Source organism: Myxocyprinus asiaticus, chromosome 15 (genome assembly GCF_019703515.2).
Source record: "Myxocyprinus asiaticus isolate MX2 ecotype Aquarium Trade chromosome 15, UBuf_Myxa_2, whole genome shotgun sequence".
Lineage (NCBI taxonomy): Eukaryota > Metazoa > Chordata > Actinopteri > Cypriniformes > Catostomidae > Myxocyprinus > Myxocyprinus asiaticus.
In genome coordinates, this window is record NC_059358.1 from 34,234,409 (window position 1) to 34,257,686 (window position 23,278).

Below are 23,278 nucleotides of genomic sequence, written 5' to 3' on the forward strand. Positions count from 1 at the left end.
CCACAGTGCATTGCAATGCCAACCACTTTCATTCCACTGTCTCTCTCTCTCTCACTCACACAAAACAGAGATAACTATCTTCAGTAGATGGGATTTTCAGTGTAGTCTCATCTAGATTTGTCCTCTGAAAGTTTCTCTCAGCCATGAGAGTCATATACAGTGTGCAATATATGAGACTACTAATGCAACAAAGCCTCCCACAAAACCCAACTCACCACCACAAACTGTATTTCCTATTCATTGCATCTCCCACAAATATTCAGAGTCCCTTTTCGATGGCATTGCAGTGTCTTCATCAACAACTGCCTGTCCTAATACACTTTCATGACAAAACTACAAACACCCTGGCAAACATTAATTGGCAATGGAATTCAGTCAATCTTTCTGTCAATTTTGTGCCTTCCGAAATGAATGAGAGGTAAATCTTTCTCTTTAGTTATGATTGTCTCACTCGTCTGGATTGATTATTTTCCAAATAGCTGTTCCATTATCCATTATAGGGGATCGGATAACTACACATGGAAATGTGATTAAGAACAGTGAATGAGTAAAAACAGCCCATATGCACATATTATAATCTAATACTTTCTTATATCATAAAATAGAATTAATGTTGGAATGAGAGAAATCAATTGGATACAAAGTGAAACTATCAGTGGCACCTTGCTTTGATAAAGCCTAAGCCTTTGTTGCTAGTTCGGAAACATAACTTAAGAGTGTTTACATCAAGTTTCTGTTTGCTGGTTGTGACTCGAGTCTCTATGTGTGTGTGTGAGCACATGTGTCAGTGTGGGTGAGAGCGAGAGAGAGACAGAGCAAGAAATTATATTATAGACATTGTTTGTTGTTCTTATCCGATGTACTTCAATGTTTTTGTTTTAGTTGGTTATTTTGCTGTGGTAGCCTGTACGGCACTTTAAAATAACTGAAATTATTTGGCGAAGTAATATGGAACTGTTATGCGGTCAAGGCCTGGAACTACTTCATAGCCGTGCATTTACTGGAAAATAATTGCACACCTTAGAACGTCAACCAATCAGAATCAAGCATTCAACAAACCCATGGTGTAATTATTATTACACCATCTTCATGACTTTTCCATTTGAAAACTGCCTGATTTCCAGGTTTACCATGACTGTGGGAATCCAGTAATATGGACACACAGCAACAAATCTTAAATTGATAGTTCTCTCAAAAATGGAACAGCATTTAGTTTCATTGCATCTTTTGTCTATACAATGAAAGTGAACGATGACTGAAGCTTCAATTCTGGAAGTTATACATGTTTGGAACAAAATAAAGGTGAGTAAATTATCACAAAATTTACATTTTTGGGTGAATTATTCCTAAAACCATGCTGTTGAGTACGCAGACACCAATAAGCTAATCTGAAGAACCTACTGTATATTACATCAAAACCTTTTTAATCTGACAAGAACCATAAAGTCTACTCAAGAACGCTTTGCAGTGAAAAATAGTTCTTGATAAGAAGTGCAGCAAAGAACCAATGAAGAACCTTTATTCTTAAGAGTGAATCTGCACCTGGTGACTGATGGACACTGATTCCAATCAATATTTCAGTTCAGCACCTACAGATTATTCTGTGAACTCCAGCCGAAGGTAGTGCGCTGTAGCTCTGTCACGATAACTACTTTTGTTGAACGATATATTATATATTAAATAATTGCGATAAACTATATTATTGTAATTTTAAGACCATTTTATGCCACTGAATGATAATATAATAGCATTATAATGCAAATACACCCTTTAAAAGGGCAGTTAACTTTTAATTCTTAAGAATATTCAGACACTGGAATTGGAATGTCAAAAAAAAGTTTAAGTCGGGAAGGCCCCTCTTCATCTCCAACTGTGGCTTTTGTTCCCAGCTCAGAAAAACTGGATGGGATGGTTATGTTTTAGATGAGCTTTTTAGATTAGTTGTATTGCCACTTTTCGTTGCCACTGTTTTTAAACAAAGTCAACATATCAGCTCGTTCACATAAATGGGCTCTCCTTTCTCATTCGGCTTAAGGCCAAAATGTTCCCACACCGGAGCTGTGGAATGCATCATTGAAACCAAGTCTTTTTGGACTTATTCTTCCAAACTTTCTAGCTGGAATTATGCAGTCATCAGAAAAAACACCTATTAAAACACCTATTAGCCTTGAGTAACACATAATCTTCATCTGTCGCTGTCCGCTCTGTGTGTGTGGAGGAGCTGACTGAGCCCCGCCTCTGACATGAGGACAGAAGCAGCACGACTGGCTAAAATGTTGGTGACATTCATTCTTAATGTAAACAAACATCATGTAAACACAATGGGCAATATCGAGGTCAGCAAAAATGATCGAGGTCATGTCCATATATCGTATGATAAGTCGAAAACATAATTATCGTGACAGGCCTAGTGTGTTGGTCAGACAATGTTACAGAAAAGTTTTCTGGCTGTGAGTTTCATAAATGTTTAACATGGTCATCTTACAATGTCACATAGTGGAGGACAATAACATAGGGAACCAGAATAAGAATTTATATGGCAGATTTATGCTAGAGAAATTCAGCGGGTCTGAGTTGTTCTTAAGGAAGCCCTGTATAATAGACACATTTCTTAGTGATATTTGGATGGTAGTCACAGCCCTACAGTCACAGTAACTGACAAATATTAAATAAATTAACAGACTAAATAACTATAACCTTTTATTGCACAAAACAAATGGGTATATACACAGACTACTGGTTCCTATAGGCGCAGTAAGTTTTTTTTTTTTTTTTTATGACACAGAAAATGTCCCTATTACCTGTCAGACATCACTTAAAGGGTTACTTCACCCAAAAATGAAAATTATCTCATTATTTACTCACCCTCATGCCATCCTAAATTTTTATGACTTTCTGTCTTCTGCAGAACACATTTGAAGAAAAACAGAAAAATATCTCAGCTCAGAAGGTCCTTAAAATGCAAGTGGATGGTGACCAGACCAGACGTTGTGTCGATGTAGTGACACTAGGGGTCCCTATACGAAGCGCCACAATTGGCTGAACTGTGTTACGTGAACTGGCGGTGTGTGGTGGGCAGACTACTGTGTGCCTCATAGCCAGCACACCAGGTCGACACGTAACCTCCCCCAACATAGTTATGAGTGTCGAATGGCCTTTTGGGGAAAAGTTGACTACCCAAAAGATTGAGACAGGCTAACCCAGTCGTGGCCTCTTTTCCCCTTCTTTTTTTCCACTCCCTAAAAAAGAAATGGATTATCCGACTGGGCCTCCAGGTCTAGTCGGGGGGTGTCCCTCTCAAGGGGAAGACACCACAGAGACCACACCTCACCCAAAGAGAGGTGGATATTTAAGTGTAAAAATATGTCACATGGTCTTTCCAACCATGTGGAGAGTCTTCAAGGTAGATCCTACCCAACGGGGGAGGAGTTACTACAAACATGGAGACTGGGGCAGAGGGGCTCTGCCCAAGGAAGACGCAGTTTGCCAACAGGGAAACGAATTAGCGGAAGTTATATATCGCATGGGGTTAGCCTTACAGGGAACCGCCACATGCGGAGCATCTACCCCAGAACAGGACTCTTAGTTAGCACATGTACTGGGCCGGCAGTGAGTCTCTCCGAAAACTCGACTGCCACAGGGCTCGGAGGAAGTCAACCAGGGAACAAAGTTTGTGAACACTACTGGGAATTAATGGTGCACGTCTTCAGCTCAAAAGGAGGTGGAAGGCGCTATGTGCAAGCAATACACCTGACCGGCTATCCCGGCTTATCCGCTTGTATTGCGTGCCACTACCTGGGACGAAACCGGTTCCACCGGGAGGTTGTAGAACCTTGAAAAGGTGTTGGGTGTTGCCCAGCCTGATGCTCTGCAAATGTCTGTTAGAGAGGCGCCCCTGGCCAGGGCCCAGGAGGCCGCTACACCACGGGTAGAATGGGCTCGTAGCCCTACCGGGGGCGGCATGTACTGGCCGTGATATGCCATAGTTATGGCGTCAATGAGCCAGTGGGCGATCCTCTACTTGGAGACAGCGCTTCTGTTCCGCTATGCACCAAAGCAGACAAAGAGCTGCTCAGTGAGCCTAAAGCTCTGCGTGTGATCCAAATAGATGCGTAAAGCGTGCACCGGACACAGCAACGGCAGGGCTAGGTCTCCCTCCTCCTGGGTCAGCACTTGCAGGTTCACCACCTGGTCCCTAAAAGGGGTCGTGGGAACCTTGGGCACATAGCCCGGTCTGGGTCTCAGGATCACATGAGAGTAGCCCGGACCGAACTCCAGACACGTTTCGCTGACAGAGAATGCTTGCAGGTCTCCTACCCTCTTGATGGAAGTGAGCGCAGTCAGGAGGGCAGTCTTCAAGGAGAGTGCCTTAAACTCGGCTGACTGCAAAGGCTCAAAGGGGGCTCTCCCTAGACCCTGAAGAACTACAGAGAGGTCCGATGAGGGAACGAGGCGCGGTCTGGGGGGACTCAGCCTCCTGGTGCCTCTTAGGAACCTGATGATCAGGTCGTGCTTCCCTAAGGACTTACCGTCGACTGCGTCGTGGTGTGCTGCTATGGCGGCAACGTACACCTTCAAGGTGGAAGGGGATAGCCTCCCTTCCAACCTCTCCTGCAGGAAGGAAAGCACTGATCTGACTGCGCATCTCTGGGGGTCTTCCTGTCGGGAAGAACACCACTTAGCGAACAGACGCCACTTAAAGGCATACAGGCACCTCGTAGAGGGGGCGCTAGCCTGAGTGATCGTGTCTACCACTGCAGGTGGTGCCCCGTCCCTGAGAAAGAAGGTCCTTCCTCAGGGGAATTCGCCGGGGGGGTGGTGGCGGGGGCTGTCGCGAGGAGCGTGAGGTCCGAGAACCACGTCTGGGTGGGCCAGTAGGGTGCTACCAGGATCTGTGCAAGTAGGCTCACTGGGGGAAATGCATATTTGCACATGCCAGTGGGCCAGCTGTGTGCCAGCGCATTTATGCCGAGGGGGGCCTTGGTCAGGGCGTACCAGAGCGGGCAGCGGGGAGGATTCTTGGGAGGAAAACAGGTGCACCTGTGCCTGTCTGAATCGACTTCAAATCAGCTGGACCACCTGAGGGTGGAGTCTCCACTCTCCCCTGAGGGTAACCTGTCGTGACAGCGCGTCCACTGTAGTGTTGAGGTTGCCCGGGATGTGAGTGGCTCGCAGTGACTTTAAGTGCTGCTGACTCCAGAGGAGGAGACAGCGGGCGAGTTGTGACATACAACGAGAGCGCAGACCGCCTTGGCGGTTGACATATGCTACCGTTGCCGTGTTGTCTGTCTGAACTAACACGTGCTTGCCCTGGATCAACGGCCTAAACCTCCGCAGGGCGAGCAGAATTGCCAACAACTCGAGGCAGTTTATGTGCCAATGCAGTCACGGACCCGTCCACAAGCCGGCAGCTGCGTGCCCATTGCAAACAGCGCCCCAGCCCGTTTTGGAGGCATCCGTCTTGACCACGACACGCCTGGAGACCAGTTCTAGGGGAACACCTGCCCGTAGAAATGAGAGGTCGGTCCAAGGGCTGAAAAGACGGTGACAAACCGGCATGATGACCATGCGATGTGTCCTGCGGTGCCATGCCCATCTAGGGACTCAAGTCTGAAGCCAGTGCTGAAGCGGTCTCATATGCATCAACCCGAGCGGGGTGGCCACCGCTGAGGATGCCATATGCCCCAGGACGGTAGGAACTCCTTCAAACAGACCAACACCGACTGGGCGCACTTGTTCGTGAGGTGCGCTGTCAAAGAGTCCAACTCCAAACCGAGAAAAGAGATGCTCTGAACCGGGAAGAGCTTGCTCTTTTCCCAGTTGACCCGAAGCCCTAGTCGGCTGAGGTGTGAGAGCACCAAGTCCCTGTGTGCATACAACATGTCCCGAGAGTGAGCTAAGTTTAGCCAGTCGTCGAGATAGTTAAGAATGCGAATGCCCACCTCCCTTAGTGGGGCTGCCTCTGCGACCTTCGTGAAGATGCGAGGAGACAGGGACAGGCCAAAAGGGAGGACCTTGTACTGATATGCCTGACCCTCGAATGCAAACCGCAGGAAGGGTCTGTGTCGAGGAAGGATCGAGACGTGGAAGTACGCATCCTTCAGGTCTACCGCCGCGAACCAATCTTGATGCCGAATGCATCAAGTTTTTGCGTCCCCATCTTGAACAGGAGTCTGTGTAAAGCCCGGTTCAGTACTCGCAGGTCCAAGATTGGCCGCAACCCACCGCCATTTTTTCAGTATGATGAAGTAGGGGCTGTAAAACCCCTTCTTCATCTCGGCCGGAGGGACAGGTTCTATCGCGCCCTTCCGTAGGAGGGTAGCGATCTCTGCGCAAGGTAGCAGCGTTTTCATCCTTCACCAAGGTGAAGTGGACACCGCTGAACCTGGACGGATGTCTGGCAAACTGAATCACGTTGCCGAGTCGGATGGTCCGGACCAGCCATCGCAACAGATTGGAAAGCGCAAGCAACGCGTCCAAGTTCCGTGCAAGGGGAACCAAAGCACTTCTGGGAAGAAAGGAACGGGGGCGGGGCGTGGCTTTGAGTGGCGCTGTGAGCCCAGGAACCAATCATTGAGCCGCGAGGGTTCAGGGAAGAGTGGAGGGTTCCACTCTAGCCCATGCTCGCGGCTGCCCAGGAAAGCATGTCGTCATCTCCGAGTCAGCCTGTAACTGGGCAATCCTCCCCGAAGGGAGGAGCCCAGCTGAGGCTTCAGCGTCTGACTGGACAAGCCCGCTCTCCGATGCTGCGCTCGAGAGCTCATCACTTTTGCGCACTCCGAATAAGAGGTCGAACTCACCGAGAGACGAGCCGGAGGACCCATCCGGAAGCCCGATCGGGGCAGACAAGCATGCTGGGGAATGGGAGGTCCGCGGGGGAATACCCGGCGGAGGCGTTCCCATTGGGGTCCCCAGATCGCCCCCAGTGCTAGCCATGCTGGCCTCATACCCGTGGGTAAAAGGACCGAGGCAGGGAGCCTCCGGGGTGGCTTGCTTTCTTACGAAGGCGAGCCGCAACTGCATCGTTGCAATGGACATGTCCTCGCAATGAGAACATGACCATCCACGAACGCTGTCTCCACGTGAGCAGTGCCCAGACACGAAAGACAGTGATCGTGACCATCAGAAGGTGAGAGATAACGAGTGCAACCAGGAATAGCACACAATCGGAAAGGCATCTTTAAAAAGACGTTCCGTGTGTGCCGCTCTTTTAGAGAAATATACTCTTATTTCTGCCGAAGCGCCCAGGGGCATTCTCTGCAGTGCACCAGTGCAGAGGAGGGAGAAGCTGCTGAAATGCGCCGTCAGATCCAGCAGAGGTGAATGAACAGTCGTGGGAATTCAGCTCGGTGAGCATGACCGTTCGGCTCCAAAGAGAAAATCTGAATGAGTGGTTGCATACCAGCTCCTTTTATGCCCGTATGTCCGGGGGAGTGGCATGCAAATACCACTCACCAATTTTTATTGGCCTTTTATCAAAGACCAGAGGTGTCTCGGGCTCCCAAGAGTGACCCCTAATTTCACTACATCGACACAACGTCGAGTGAGTGACAGATAGGGAACTACCAAAAACAAACAATGCACATCGCAATAGTGAAACATAACAATACTGGTAGCTAAAGTTAAGTAGGCCTAAACATACTTGGACTATCTAATAATGGAAACATTCTCATGGGAACTCCACAGGGCTCGACAATAAGAACTGCCTGATGACCTGGGGCCAGTGTGAGAGAGATTTGGGCCAGTTGCTAATTCTGTCACTGTCACTTTTGTTTTGTGAAGTAGTTTGTGTATTTTTAGACTGACTCATTGAACAACGGAAAAGCCCTGTGAGTGTGTATCTGCCACAAAGAGGAAAATAAAAACATTTACCTGAACCAGGAAATCTGCTTCTCGCCTCCTCCTTCCACTGAGAAGTATTATACTGGTGCCGAAACCCGGGATTGAAGTTTGGTTGAAGATGGATGGAAGTCGCCCCGTAGAGTCCTCCCAGTTGGCGGAGATCCTCCAAGCCCTCACTGGCCTACATCAGAACCACCAGCAAACACTGCTTGAGCTCCGACAAGATCAAGATTGCCGGTTTGTCGAGCTCCTACACGTTCAAGCCGAGGACCGGCAGGCAATTCGGAGCCTCCTCAGCCAGGAGGCATCCCCAGCCGCGACCCCGGACACTCACACGCCATTACCCCCGCCCGCATTACAGAAAATGGGGGTGGCGGACGACCCCGAGGCCTTCCTGGATTTGTTTGAGCACACCGCCGAGATCTGGGGCTGGCCGCTCGGCCAATGGGCGGCCCGACTTATCCCACTCTTGTCCGGGGAAGCCCAGCTCGTGGCTCAACAACTGCCAGCGACAAGCCTCCTGGCCTACGGAGATTTAAAGAGAGCCATCCTGCAACGGGTCGGTCGCACTCTGGAGGAAAGTCGTCAACTCTTCCGGAGCTTGAAGTTGGAGAGCTCCGACCGCCCATTTGCCTTCGCCCAGCGGCTCCATGACGCCTTCCGAAGATGGTTGCTAGTGGGGGACCGCGACATCGACGGAATTATCGACCAGGTGGTACTGGAGCAATTAACACATCGACTGCCAAAAGGGACGGCGGAGTGGGTCCAGTGCCACTGCTCGGCGTTGCTGGAGGAAGCCGTCCGGCTTGCGGAGGACCACATGGCAGCGATCCCGAGGGCGGAAGAGCCCTCCTACACTCTCTCTCCTCCCTCTGTCTCATCCCCCTCCCCTCTCTCCTCTCATTCTGCTCTCTCTCCAGGTCCCGTTCCTGCCCCACGCAGACGAGGAGGACTTCAGCCCCTGAGACCAGTTCCCCGGGTGTGGGAGGCGACACCTTCCCCTATCCCAATGCCCCGCCGCTCTCCCCCTCAGGGGGGGCGCACGCCGACGCAAGGGCGGGCGTAGAGCCTGGGCCAGCCTGCTGGAGGTGCGGAGACCTGGGCCACTTCTGGGATCAGTGCCCTCTGATGGAGCTGGGGATGGTGGTGCGGGTCTCTGACCTCCCACAGGCTGCCCCCAACCGAGCCGGAGTGTACCGGATACCGGTAAGTGTCAAGGGGGGTACTCACCAAGCATTGGTGGACACCAGGTGTAATCAAACCACTATCCACCAACGCTTGGTTCAACCCGAGGCATTGGTCACAACTAAAATGGTGAAGGTGAAATGTGTACACAGGGATATTCACAAGTATCCGGTGGTGACCCTGACGATTAAATTCCGGGGGAAAAAGCATAGAGTGGAGGTCGCGGTTAGTTTCCACCTCACCCATCCGCTGATTTTTGGGACTGATTGGCCTGATTTTAGAGTTTTATTAAACGGAATTTGCACGGATGGGTCCTGTACGAAGTTAGGGAGATGTGTAAAGTGTGATGCTCTGGCAGGGGAGGCGGAACCGGGGCCATCCTCGACAGCTCCACGTCATAATGACGAGAGAGGGGGAGAGGCTGCAGCCCCTCCCCTTCACCGAGTCAACTCACGGAGGTTGCTAGGTTGCAACAGGAGTTTGCGGACGTGTTCTCCCTCTACCGGGACATACAAACCTAATCTATCACCACATCGAGACTGAGCCGGGGGTCGTGGTATGTAGCCGCCCCTATCGATTACCCGAACACAAGAATTGGATGCAATGCTCGATATGGGGGTAATAGAAGAATCCCACAGCGATTGGTCCAGCCCAGCTGTTCTAGTGCCTAAGAGTGATGGGTTTGTGCGATACTGTGTGGATTATAGAAAAGTCAACGCGGTGTCTAAATTTGATGCATATCCAATGCCTCGCGTTGATGAGTTGCTCGATCGGTTGGGCACTGCTCGATTTTATTCGACATTGGATTTGACGAAGGGTTATTGGCAGATCCCCTTGACACCAATTTCCCGTGAAAAAACCGCCTTCTCCACACCGTTTGGATTACACCAATTTGTGACACTTCCGTTCGGTTTGTTTGGAGCCCCGGCTACGTTTCAGCGTCTCATGGACCGAATCCTCAGACCGCATTCAGCTTACGCCGCTGCTTATATAGATGACATCATCATTTATAGTAATGATTGGCAGCGGCACATGCAACATCTGAGGGCGGTTCTGAGAACGCTGTGCTGAGCGGGACTCACAGCGAACCCAAAGAAGTGCACGATTGGATGGGTGGAGGTACGGTATCTGGGGTTCCACTTGGGCCACAGGCAGGTGTGTCCCCAAATTGACAAGACAGCGGTGATTGCGACCTGCCCGAGACCCAAGACCAAAAAGGGTGTGAGACAGTTCCTGGGGCTGGCTGGCTATTATAGGAGGTTCGTGCCTAATTATTCGGACGTCACCAGCCCACTGACTGATCTCACTAAAAAGAGAGCTCCAGACCCGGTCCAGTGGACGGAGCAGTGTCAGCGGGCGTTCACGCAAGTTAAAGCTGCACTTTGCGGGGGCCGCTTTTACATTCACCTGACTTCTCTCTCCCTTTTGTTTTACAGACAGATGCTTCAGACAGGGGGCTGGGGGACGTACTCTCATAGGTGGTGGAGGGGGAGGAGTGCCCGGTGTTACACATTAGCCATAAGCTCTCCTTGAGGGAAACTAAGTACAGCACCGTAGAAAAGGAGTGTCTCACCACCAAGTGGGCAGTCCTCACTCTCCGATACTACGTGTTGGGGTGGGCCGCCACCCTCTGTTCCGATCATGCCCCACTCCAGTGGCTCCACCGCATGAAAGATACCAATGCCTGAATCACCTGTTGGTACGTGGCTCTTCAACCATTTAAGTTCAAGGTGGTCCACAGACCGGGGGCACAGATGGCTGTCGCCGACTTCCTTTCCAGGAATGGGGGGGGGAGTGGTAGGCAGGCCGGATGCCGCCCCGGCCTGAGTCAGGCAGTGGGGATATGTGGCAGCGGGGGCATGGTCAAGCATCTCTCTGGAGAGAGAGAAAGCGGTAAGGGCGCTTACACCTGAGTTAAATTATGTCTAACACCTGTCTCTAATTTCAGTGAGCACGGGGAGAGTGGCATAAATAGAGCCACATCGCAGGTAGAAGAGAGAGAGCCTGGGCATCAGAGACCCGATTGTGGAGCGAAGAGTTTATTGCAAAGTTGAGAGTTTTGTTTTGTGAAGCAGTTTGTGTATTTTTAGACTGACTCATTGAACAACGGAAAAGCCCTGCGAGTGTGTATGTGCCACAAAGAGGAAAATAAAAACATTTACTTGAACCAGGAAATCTGCTTCTCGCCTCCTCCTTCCACTGAGAAGTGTTACAGTGTATTAGTCAGTGTTGGTCTTGTTTGGGTTGTCTAATTTCATATTTATATCTACACTCATAATTCACAGATTAGGCCTGACATCTATCTACTGTATATTACATGTCACAACCGATTTAGCTGCATGTCTCATCTCTCAGAGATTCTTATGTTTATTACATTCAGCCAATAATCAAATCTTTAACTCAGTGACTAAATCTTTGATCTTTGTTGTGAATACACTAGACATTGCCCAGAAGTTGTCAGCATGACTTAACGGGTGACCGAAAGCATCTTCTCCACTGAAATCTTTTTTTTTCTTCTTCTTCTTCTTCTTCTTCTTCTTCTTCTTCTTCTTCTTTTTCTCTCTCTCTACATTAACCACCATTTTTTGGAGTTTTGTGTTCCTTGCCACAGTCGCCTTCAGCTTGCTCACTGGGGTCGTAAATACAATTATTATTTACTTCTTTATTTAATTAATTGTTTTATGACACAATTTACAATCACATTTTTTATCAAACTGAACAATGATAACTCTTAAGACATTACAGATATTACAGCTTAATTTTCTGTTAATGCATGATTATCTTGACTGAAAAACACACGTGTAAATGGCAGGACGGCTGAGGTTAATATGATGATGAATTTATATCATAAATCATATCTTGTAAATTATAAATGTGTCTTAAAAATGTATGTCTTAAAATCATAATATATATATATATATATATATATATATATATATATATATATATATATATATATATATAAACAAAAAAAAAAAAAAAGAAATGTCCCTTTTTCAGGACATTGTATTTTAAAGATAATTTTGTAAAAATCCAAATAACTTTACAGATCTTTATTGTAAAGGGTTTAAACAATTTTTCCATGCTTGCTCAATGAACCATAAACAATTAATGAACAATTAATGAATTGTTCAGACACTAACAGCTTACAGATGGTAGGCAATTAAGGTCACAGTTATAAAAACTTAGGACACTAAAGAGACCTTTCTACTGAACACCAAAAGAAAGATGCCCAGGGTCCCTGCTCATCTGCGTGAACGTGCCTTAGGCATGCTGCATGGAGGCATGAGGACTGCAGATGTGGCCAGGGCAATAAATTGCAATGTCCGTACTGTGAGACGCCTAAGATAGTGCTACAAGGAGACAGGAAGGACAGCTGATTGTCCTCGCAGTGGCAGACCACCTGTAAAAACACTTGCACAGGATCGGTACATCCGAATATCACACCTGCGGGACAGGGACAGGATGGCAACAACAACTGCCCGAGTTACACCAGGAATGCACAATCCCTCCATCAGTGCTCAGACTGTCCACTATAGGCTGAGAGAGGCTGGACTGAGGGCTAGTAGGCCTGTTGTAAGGCAGGTCCTTACCAGACATCATCAGCAACAACGTCACCTATGGGCACAAACCCACCTTCGCTGGACCAGACAGGACTGGTAAAAGTGCTCTTCACTGACGAGTCGTGGTTTTGTCTCACCAGGGGTGATGGTCAGACTCGCGTTTATCATCAAAGGAATGAGCATTACACTGAGGCCTGTACTCTAGAGCGGGATCAATTTGGAGGTGGAGGGTCCATCATGGTCTGGGGCGGTGTGTCACAGCATCATCGGACTGAGCTTGTTGTCATTGCAGGCAATCTCAATGCTATGTGTTACAGGGAAGACATCCTCCTCCCTCATGTGGTACCCTTCCTGCAGGCTCATCCTGACATGACCCTCCAGCATGACAATGCCAACAGCCATACTGCTCGTTCTGTGCGTGATTTCCTGCAAGACAGGAATGTCAGTGTTCTGCCATGGCCAGCGAAGAGCCCGGATCTCAATCCCATTGAGCACGTCTGGTACCTGTTGGATCGAAGGGTGAGGGCTAGGGCCATTCCCCCCAGAAATGTCAGTGAACTTGCAAGTGCATTGGTAGAAGAGTGGGGTAATATCTCACAGCAAGAACTGGCAAATCTGGTGCAGTCCATGAGGAGGAGATACACTGCAGTACTTAATGCAGCTGGTGGCCACACCAGATACTGACTGTTACTTTTAATTTTGACCCCCCCCCCCCTTTGTTCAGGGACACATTATTCCATTTCTGTTAGTCACATGTCTGTAAAACTTGTTCAGTTTATGTCTTAGTTGTTAAATCTTTTTATGTTCATACAAATATTTACACATGTTAAATCTGCTGAAAAAAAAAGCAGTTGAAAGTGAGAGGACGTTTCTTTTTTGCTGAGTTTATATATATACACTAGGGGCCAAAAGTTTGGAATAATGTACAGATTTTGCAGTTTCGGAAGGAAATTGGTACTTTAATTTACCAAAGTGGCATTCAACTGATCACAAAGTATAGTCAGGACATTACTTATATAAAAAACAACACCATCAGTATTTGAAAAAAGCTATTTTTGATAAAATCTGGAAAGGCCCCATTTCCAGCAGCCATCACTCCAACACCTTATCCTTAAGAAATCATGCTAAATTGCTAATTTGTTACTAGAAAATCACGTGCCATTATATCAAACACAGTTGAAAGCTATTTGGTTCATTAAATGAAGCTTAACATTGTCTTTGTGTTTGTTTTTGACTTGCCACAGTATGCAATAGACTGGCATGTCTTAAGGTCAATATTAGGTCAAAAATGGCAAAAAAGAAACAGCTTTTTCTAGAAACTCGTCAGTCAATCATTGTTTTGAGGAATGAAGGCTATACAATGCTTGCAATTGATACAATTTCATGCAAAGGCGTACACTACATTCTTCAAAGACAAAGGACAACTGGCTCTAACAAGGACAAAAAGAGATGTGGAAGGCCCAGATGTACAACTAAACAAGAGGATAAGTACATCAGAGTCTCTAGTTTGAGAAATAGATGCCTCACATATTCTCAGCTGATAGCTTCATTGAATTCTACCTGCTCAACACCAGTTTCATGTACAACAGTAAAGAGAAGACTCGGGGGTGCAGGCCTTATGGGAAGAGTTGCAAAGAAAAAGCTACTTTTGAAACAGAAAAACAAAAGAAAAAATGAGTGTTCAAAGAAACAGACATTGGACCACTGATAATTTGAAAAGAGTGTTATGGATCTTAACCCTATTGAGCTTTTGTGGGATCAGCTAGACAGTAAGGTGCGTGAGAAGTGCCCGACAAGACAGCCACATCTATGGCAAGTGCTACAGGAAGAATGGGGTGAAATGTCACCTGAGTATCTGGACAAACTGACAGCTAGAATGCCAATGATCTGCAAAGTTGTCATTGCTGGATGTGGAGGATTTTTTTGATGAGAACTCTTTGAAGTAATTTAAGCAGTTCTGAAAAAAAAAAATTCAAATTGCAATAGTAATTTTTTACGTTATTAATGTCCTGACTATACATTGTGATCAGCTGAATGCCACTTTGGTGAATAAAAGTACCAATTTCTTTCCCTAAGAGCAAAATCTGTACATTATTCCAAACTTTTGGCCCCTAGTATGTGTGTGTGTGTGTGTGTGTGTGTGTGTGTGTGTGTGTGTGTGTATATATATATATATATATATATATATATATATATATATATATATATATATATATATATATATATGTGTGTGTGTGTGTGTGTGTGTGTGTGTGGCAGGGGAACGAGGGCAAAAAGGGGTTTACTTTAATGAATTATGGTGAAAAATGAACAAGATTATACCATTCACACTCCGACTATGCCACCCTGGGAATTTCACCCAAAGAATTAGAATGAACCACCTACAAAGGCATACACAGGTTTGTATCACTGATAAGAGTCAGAGACATGAGTCATAGTACAAAAATAAACTCTTTATTGACAAATCTTAAATATAAACAATGTTAAAATGGATACTGAAACATTTATTCCCATCCAACAGGCAACTAAGGGTCTAGGACAAAGTCGAGGCCGGGGACTAGAGTTTACCAGCAGAGGCAGAAAGTCAGACTACACCACCCGCAGATAAAGAATCACTGCAATTCACTGTGCATGCGCACAAACAAACACACACACACACACACACACACACACACACAATGTTTATACAATCACAGCACACGGTGAGCAAGATACCACCACCCAAAATAGAGCCAGTCCTCTGCCCCTGGTGCTCAGGCCTTGCCAAGACACAGAAATGCACATAAAAAAATAAATAAATAGTCACTTTGGGAGCTGGGTTGATCAAGCTCAATCAGCCAGCCAAAAACACAAAACCAAAAATACACAAAAAATAGTCAAATGTTGCAATCTAATGAGTCAGTCAATAAACAGTTGCTTGAGACAAAACACAATACAAAAAAACAACAATTATGTATCAAACAAAAGTCAGCATCTCGTCTTGGGTACTCGCATCCGGTTCCTGGAAACAATGACGAAAGTGCGTTAACGATGCAGCAGTTCACCGAAAGTGACGCATACCAGGCAGCACATATGCTCCTGTTTTTATAGCCCAGGGGTGCAGCTAATAGGCTAAAACGGCAAATAACAATGACGAAAGCAAATCGCCCCTCCTGCCACACACACACACACATATATATATATATATATATATATATATATATATATACACAGTTGAAGTCAGAAGTTTACATACACCTTAGCCAAATACATTTAAACTCAGTTTTTCACAAGTCCTGACATTTAATCGTTGAAAAGTCAAGTCAAGTCATTTTTATTTGTATAGCACTTTTTATAACACACATCGTTTCAAAGCTGCTTTACAGGAAATCATGCATTAACAAACTGTAATATCTATAAAGTCTTAGAGTGATCATTGTGTAATTTGATTAAATATGATTGTAAATTGTGTATAGAAATTAAATAATTAAATAGTAATTGTATTTAGAACCCCTGTGAGCAAGCTGAAGGCGACTGTGGCAAGGAACACAAAACTCCATAAGATGTTGGTTAATGGAGAAAAAAAAAATAACCTTGGGTCCATAAAAAATTAAAAATAAATAAATAATAAAATTTATATATATATATATATATATATATATATATATATATATATATATATATATATATATATATATATTTCTTTATTTTTTACTTTAAGATTAATGACTAATGTCTTTGAAGTCCATTCCTGGATTAATTGCAGAAGTTCACATTGATGCATTGTCCTTTGTTAGTTGGCTGATGATGGCTTTTGTTGGCAATTAAATGATAGTCAGTGTATTCCATTTCAAGAGTGTAGTCCATCAATACACAAAGGTGATTCAGGCAGAGATTAATGAGGTGCATCGCAGTTTAACCTTCAGGTCATTTAGGTTTGGTGGGGTCCATCCTAAGTCCAAGGTTCAGGCAGTAGCATATGAAGTATCCCAAGTCTTACAGTAGGAGTTGGCATCAGTTCATCCTCTGAAGTCAAAAGATTGAAGTGATGTCTGGCTGGCACCGGCTGTAGTTTGTTGTCATCTTTCAGCGACACGTAGCAGTGGAGTCCAACACCAAGCGGGAATGGAGCTGGATCTGGCTGGCTCTGGTAACCTCGGGATATGAATCCCAAGGTTGAGACATCGAAACAAAAAAAATTATATTAACGTAGATGCCATTCAATTTAATGCAGAGATATAGATCATGATGGATGTGGAAAAATTGCCTGTCTTAGGTCAGTCAGGATCACTACTTTATTTTAAGAACATGAAATGTCAGCATAATAGTAGAGAGAATTATTTATTTCAGCTTTTATTTCTTTCATCACATTCCCAGTGGGTAAGAAATTTACATACATTTTGTTAGTATTTGGTAGCATCACCTTTAAATTATTTAACTTGGGTCAAACGTTTTGGGTAGCCTTCCACAAGCTTCTAACAATAAGCTGCTGGAACGTTGGCCCATTCCTCCAGACAGAACTGGTGTAACTGAGTCAGGTTTGAAGGCCTCCTTGCTCGCACACGCTTTTTCAGTTCTGCCTACAAATTTTCCATCAGATTGAGGTCAGAGCTTTGTGATGGCTACTCCAATACCCTGACTTTGTTGTCCTTAAGCCATTTTGTCACAACTTTGGAGGTATGCTTGGGGTCATTGTCCATTTGGAAGACCCATTTGCGACCAAGCTTTAACTTCCTGGCTGATGTCTTGAGATGTTGCTTCAATATATCCACATAATTTTCCTTTTTCATGATGCCATCTATTTTGAAAAGTGCACCAGTCCCTCTTGCAGCAAAGCACACCCACAACATGATGCTGCCACCCCCATGCTTCACGGTTGGGATGGTGTTCTTCAACTTGCAAGCCTCACCCTTTTCCTCCAAACATAGCGATGGTCACTATGGCCAAACAGTTCATTTTTTGTTTCATCAGACCAGAGGGCAGTTCTCCAAAAATAAGATCTTTGTCCACATTTACACTTGCAAACTGTAGTCTAGCTTTTTGATGGTGGTTTTGGAGCAGTGGCTTCTTCCTTGCTGAGCAGCCTTTCAGGTTATATCGATATAGGACTTGTTTTACTGTGGATAGAGATACTTGTGTACCTGTTTCCTCCAGCATCTTCACAAGGTCCTTTGCTGTTGTTCTGGGATTGATTTGCACTTTTCGCCCCAAACTACGTTCATCTCAAGGAGACAGATTGTGTCTCCTTCCTGAGCGGTATGATGGCTGCATGGTCCCATGGTGTTTATACTTGCGTACTATTGTTTGTACAGATGAGCGTGGTACCTTCAGGCATTTGGAAATTGCTCCCAAGGGTGAACCAGACTTGTTGAGGTCCACAATTTTTTTCTGAGGTCTTGGCTAATTTCTTTTGATTTTGCCATAATGTCAAGCAAAGAGGCACTGAGTGTGAAGGTAGGCCTTAAAATACATCCACAGGTAAACCCCCAAATGACTCCAATTAGCCTATCAGAAACTAATTGTCTAAAGGCTTGACATAATTTTCTGGAATGTTCCAACTGCTTAAAGGCACATTTAACTTAGTGTATGTAAACATCTGACCCACTGGAATTGTGATATAGTCAGTTAAAGTGAAACAATCTGTCTGTAAACAATTGTTGGAAAAATTATTTGTGTCATGCACAAAGTGGATGTCCTAAATAACTTGCCAAAACTATAGTTTGCTAATATGAAATGTGTGGAGTGGTTAAAAAATTATTTTTAATGACTTCAACCTAAGTGTATGTAAACTTCTGACTTCAACTGTATACAGGTGCATCTCAATAAATTAGAATGTCGTGGAAAAGTTAATTTATTTCAGTAATTCAACTCAAATTGTGAAACTCGTGTATTAAATAAATTCAATGCACACAGACTGAAGTAGTTTAAGTCTTTGGTTCTTTTAATTGTGATGATTTTGGCTCACATTTAACAAAAACCCACCAATTCACTATCTCAAAAAATTAGAATATTTTGACATGCCAATCAGCTAATCAACTCAAAACACCTGCAAAGGTTTCCTGAGCCTTCAAAATGGTCTCTCAGTTTGGTTCACTAGGCTACACAATCATGGGGAAGACTGCTGATCTGACAGTTGTCCAGAAGACAGTCACTGACACCCTTCACAAGGAGGGTAAGCCACAAACATTCATTGCCAAAGAAGCTGGCTGTTCACAGAGTGCTGTATCCAAGCATGTTAACAGAAAGTTGAGTGGAAGGAAAAAGTGTGGAAGAAAAAGATGCACAACCAACCAAGAGAACCGCAGCCTTATGATTGTCAAGCAAAATCGATTCAAGAATTTGGGTGAACTCCACAAGGAATGGACTGAGGCTGGGGTCAAGGCATCAAGAGCCACCACACACAGACGTGTCAAGGAATTTGGCTACAGTTGTCATATTCCACTCCTGAACCACAGACAATGTCAGAGGCGTCTTACCTGGGCTAAGGAGAAGAAGAACTGGACTGTTGCCCAGTGTTCCAAAGTCCTCTTTTCGGATGAGAGCAAGTTTTCATTTGGAAACCAAGGTCCAAGAGTCTGGAGGAAGGGTGGAGAAGCTCATAGCCCAAGTTGCTTGAAGTCCAGTGTTAAGTTTCCACAGTCTGTGATGATTTGGGGTGCAATGTCATCTGCTGGTGTTGGTCCATTGTGTTTTTTGAAAACCAAAGTCACTGCACCCATTTACCAAGACATTTTGGAGCACTTCATGCTTCCTTCTGCTGACCAGCTTTTTAAAGATGCTGATTTCATTTTCCAGCAGGGTTTGGCACCTGCCCACACTGCCAAAAGCACCAAAAGTTGGTTAAATGACCATGGTGTTGGTGTGCTTGACTGGCCAGCAAACTCACCAGACCTGAACCCCATAGAGAATCTAAGGGGTATTGTCAAGAGGAAAATGAGAAACAAGAGACCAAAAAATGCAGATGAGCTGAAGGCCACTGTCAAAGAAACCTGGGCTTCCATACCACCACAGCAGTGCCACAAACTGATCACCTCCATGCCACGCCGAATTGAGGCAGTAATTAAAGCAAACGGAGCCCCTACCAAGTATTGAGTACATATACAGTAAATGAACATACTTTCCAGAAAGCCAACAATTCACTAAAAATGTTTTTTTTTTATTGGTCTTATGATGTATTCTAATTTTTTGAGATAGTGAATTGGTGGGTTTTTGTTAAATGTGAGCCAAAATCATCACAATTAAAAGAACCAAAGACTTAAACTACTTCAGTCTGTGTGCATTGAATTTATTTAATACACGAGTTTCACAATTTGAGTTGAATTACTGAAATAAATTAACTTTTCCACGACATTCTAATTTATTGAGATGCACCTGTATATATATATATATATATATATATATTTGAGCCCTGACTCCACTATGCTACTAGTAATATAACATTTATGGTTGTTTTTTCTTGCCATCTATGCCAGAGATGATGACATCTTTGATTAATTTTCACAAAAAAAAATCTGTTTGTGAAAGGCTCATAACATGCTGATTAATAAAGCTAATTAAAAAAAAAAAAAAAAAAAAAAATCCATCATAGTTTAAAGGCGTTCTGGAAGCATGTTGTCCTGGCACAAACCTGGTTTAGCTCAATGGTCAGATTCATTTCAGAAACATGAAGTTGAATTCACTTAGCTTCATTCTCATTTTCTGCAGTGCGTTTTAGCGAAAGATGTCATTGTCGATCTATATCGCTGCTCACTGTATTTCTCGGTTATGGTCTACTGTCATTAAAATAACAAATCTGAGCGTCATGCCACATGTCTAGCAAAGTGCGCGGAGCAGGAGAAACACTAATGCAGAACTATAAATGTAAACCGATATGTTGGCCTCTACACGGAGCCAACGCCGTAGGTTCGACAGAGAAGTATAAATCAGCCTTAAGCCTACTCACAAACCTAAAACTCACAGAAACCTTTTTGCATGTTATTTTCCTATCAAGAAATGATTTAGTACATTTATGAAGCCATTTTTTGGACGCTACCCACACAGTAGATACACACACACACACACACACACACACACACACACACACACACACACACACAAAATCACTGACCAGTTATATGAGGAGGTTGTTTAGGTCTGTCAGTGGTTTGTTGATGAGCAGTAGCTCCTCTGCAGCCTCAGTGTCTTCATTACTGTCTGATCTCTACAAAAAAAAAAAAAAAAAAAAAGAGAAAGGGAGAGAGCGTTATAAGATCAAGAAAGGGAAAAACAAGAGGCTGAATGCAGGGGAAATGAATAGAAGAAAATAAGGACAGTCAGTCATTGGGGGAATGCTTGGAGAAGAGAATTTAAGACCCAACACAGCTGAGGATTTAGTGTTTGAGAGAATCCTGTTCATGTAATCATTACAGGGAGTACAGTAGCTTCAAGCCGGGATATTTATAACAGACACATTTCAGAGGTGCTGGGGTCTCTGCACACTGCCCAGCTGCTGCTGCTGGAAGAGAACAATGTGTACAGCTCACTGTCTACCATCAAGTCAAGTCATTTTTGTTTGTATAATGCTTTTCACAACACACATTGTTTCAAAGCAGCTTTACAGAAAATCATGCATTAACAAAAAATGGATCTGTAATATCTATAAAGTCTTAGAGTGATCATTGTGTAGTTTGATTAAATATGGTTGTAAATTGTGTATAATTTTTTTATAATTAAATAATAATTTTATTTAGAACCCCTGTGAGCAAGCCAAAGGCAACTGTAGCTAGGAACACAAAACTCCATAAGATGTTGGTTAATGGAGAAAAATAACTTTGGGAGAAACTAGGCTCACTGTGGGGGCCAGTTCCACTCTGGCTAACCAGCATTAATATAATGGCAATAATAGTTATTTATGTGCAGTGCAGGTCATGGTTTAAGATTAGTAAACTAAGTAAGTGTTAAGGTCCAGTGTTTAACACACACACACACACACACATATATATATATATATATATATATATATATATATATATATATATATATATATATATATATATATATATATATATATATGAACTGTATGATTAATGACTAATGTCTATCCTGGATTAACTGCAGAAGTTCACATAGATGCATTTTCCTTTGTTAGTTGGCTGATGAAGGCTTTTGTTGGCAATTAAATGATAGTCTATGTATTCCATTTCAAGAGTGTAGTCCATCAATAGACAAAGGTGATGCAGGCAGAGAACAATGAAGTGCATCGCAGTTCAACTGGCAGGTCATTTTGGTGAGGTTCTTTGGGGTCCATCCTAAGTCCAAGGTTCAGGCAGTGGCATATGAAGTATCCGATGTCCCATAAGTCACAAGTTACATCCTATTCTTTAATAACAGCTGTCACAGAGAGTGTGTGTGTGTGTGTGTGAGAGAGAGAGAGAGAGAGAGAGAGAGAGAGAGAGAGAGATAAAAATAGACAACAAGAAACACAACTTTGTTACCCATCAGCCAACAACGAGAACAGCAGTGCTGTGAGTCTGGTTCAAAAGTTCACGCGCTGTCTTATTCTGGTTAATATTTCCGTGAATGTGAGTGTCTGGGATCCTCATGCAGACTGACAGACCGGGGCAATGAGATTACTGCAAGCCTTCACTTAACAGCTACGCCTGCCAAGTTTTCACAATTAAACAGCCTTCACTCATTTCAAATATTAATGATGGAGTTCAGGCTGACATTATGAGAGAAACTGTGAAGTGTGAGAAAGAAGTCTCATGTGGTGAAAGTCTTCGGCAATGTCTCCATCTTTGCATTTCTCTCTCTTTCTATTGCTCTCTTTTTTCTCATAGAATTGAATTCCATTACGCATCCCCCCATTTTTGCGATGTCCTTGCATAAATATGTATGAAAGGATGCAGAGTGAGAGACAAAGGGCTGGGAGGGATAATGAGGGTTGAAGGGATAAATTGACAGGGGAGCAACTTCCTGTGTGCCACATATCCAACTTTAAAGTGCTGTTTACCATAGGTCTAGTGAAGCAAATGGTTAAAATTAGGAAAGGATAACAGTGGTCAACTATTTAACTAGTTGTCCAACAACAGACTAGTCAACAAGTGACGACAAATATTTATTTTTATTTTTTTGTCCATAGTGCTTTAATTACAGTGCTATGCTTTAGCTTTTAGACAGTTTGCAAGGTAAAATCTTACTTTAAAGCACTACACTCTCCACTACAGCAACACACATTCAGTCAGTTTTTGGCCGTTGCTTTATGTCTGACCGAATGCATTCTTGTGCTAAAAAGCTAGATGCAGCACAATGATTAGAACAAAACGTAGCTGTCTTGAGGAACCTGGTCTCACAGAATCATGTTACTAGTATACACACAAAATAAATTTTACATGGTTCATTGTATGTAACACTTGAAGTGCTACAACAATGACTTTTATTCACTTTCACACAAATCATGAGTAAAATGGAGGATTATCAGTTCAAGCACTTACTTTTCGCCCTGTTCCTCACACAATGCTATCTTACGACATTAAAACACTTTTACCCTAGCGACTTGTAAAGCAATACATTTTAGCACTTGCATTACATCACCATCAAAATTCACAAGCTTACAAGCTCTTGAAGAGCGATCAAATTGCAAGGAAGCTCAACTGATAAAGCGTTTCACCTGCGATGCAGAAAATGTGTGCTGAAGAAAACACGTGTCGATAATCGAGGAATTGTGTTTT

At 44.1% G+C, this 23,278-nt stretch overlaps 1 protein-coding gene and 1 pseudogene across 1 annotated transcript in view; one reads left to right on the forward strand and one right to left on the reverse strand.

Annotated features, from left to right (window-relative positions):
* The window catches only part of LOC127452486 (syndecan-2-B-like), a 662,603-nt gene that overhangs the window by 402,001 nt on the left and 237,324 nt on the right, over window positions 1-23,278 (forward strand). The gene's annotated exons all lie outside the window — the stretch shown is intronic.
* The window catches only part of LOC127452687 (serine/threonine-protein kinase ULK4-like), a 258,846-nt pseudogene that overhangs the window by 53,986 nt on the left and 181,582 nt on the right, over window positions 1-23,278 (reverse strand).